Source organism: Cupressus sempervirens, chromosome 9 (genome assembly GCF_028749045.1).
Source record: "Cupressus sempervirens isolate cs-2001-9-10 chromosome 9, ASM2874904v1, whole genome shotgun sequence".
NCBI lineage: Eukaryota > Viridiplantae > Streptophyta > Pinopsida > Cupressales > Cupressaceae > Cupressus > Cupressus sempervirens.
In genome coordinates, this window is record NC_143126.1 from 420,724,516 (window position 1) to 420,725,951 (window position 1,436).

The window sequence follows — 1,436 nt, forward strand, 5'->3', positions numbered from 1 at the left end:
AAGCACATTGAGCTTCACATGCACTTCATCAAGCATCTAATTCAAGATGACACTTTGAACTTGGAATGCATTCCCACTGCTAAGCAAGTTACAGACATCTTCACTAAACCTTTTGCATCCCTATGGTATCTTTAGTTGCATTTTATGCTTGGGGTGAAGGAATTTGTCCTTGGAGAGCCTTAGCAATGAGTACTTGCTTCCTTGTTTTATTTCTACCTCTTTTTGGAGTAGGGTTTTTCCCATGTGGTTTTCTGTGTTTCTCTGTTTCATAGAGATTTGGTTTTGATTGGGTACCTTATTAGGTCTTTTTTTTGGGACCCAAGTTATCTCTTAACATTGCATTTTAGTTTCCTTGCTTTTTCTCTATTATTTGTAGCTGCATTGTTGCTCATCTTAAGGGGGGCATTAGATTAAAGAATCAATTTACTTTAATTTAATAAATTACCTTTACTCCCTATTGGTATTTTTTCAACTATTAAGTAACAAAATACTCAAAACCAAGATAATAAAAACAAAAATAATCTAAGCAACTACTTCTTATAAATAATTAAATGTGTTTCTTATCTGGACCCAACTATAACAAACTCAAGATAGATTTCCTACTCTTTAGGCTTTGTATAACCAAGGTGGGTATACATGAGGGATGGAAGATATTTTTTATACAACATCATACACATAGTTTGCTCATTCCATGACACTTTAAGATAATACACATCCCTTATAAGCAGATTTGGTCACAATTATTCTTAGATTTACAAATATTTCTAGCAATAGTAGCTAACTAAGGCTTAGAGATCAAATGCAAAAAGGTTGTTGACCAACATTGATATCTTTCAAATAATAAAGTGAAAATTGATTTTGAATTTGAGCTTGATGCTTGCCTATGATTTCTTCATGTACAGACTAAATTTGACAGATCGGTGCCTTATCCATTAGGATGTTGAGTTCACTCAATTCCTAGATCTGATTGATTGCTTTACACTCAATATTATCAATAGTTCTTACTTAAAATAATACTTACATACATCCTTCCTATCACCATGGAGACCTTATCAATATCACTAAGCATTTATTTAATTCATTGAATTGATAGCAATAGTGAATTGACATACAATTTGATTTAATTGCATTCAATTATATAATCTTTGCTTATACAACTTCACAATAACTAGTTAATAGAATGGAGAGAAGATTCAACAAAAACATTAATGGAGACATTCCACTTTGTATTAATATCTTCTAAAAATTGGGTATAATTGGCGTAAAACTCAAGATGAATTAAGATGAAACCATAAAAACCTACAAGACAAAATGTATTCTCAAAAAATTGTAGAGGAATACATCATAATTTTCACATCAAGGTATTGGACTGAAAAGACTTAAAGACAAATTTAATAGAAGCTAAAAGTGATACAACTATTTGGACACTTTTCTCT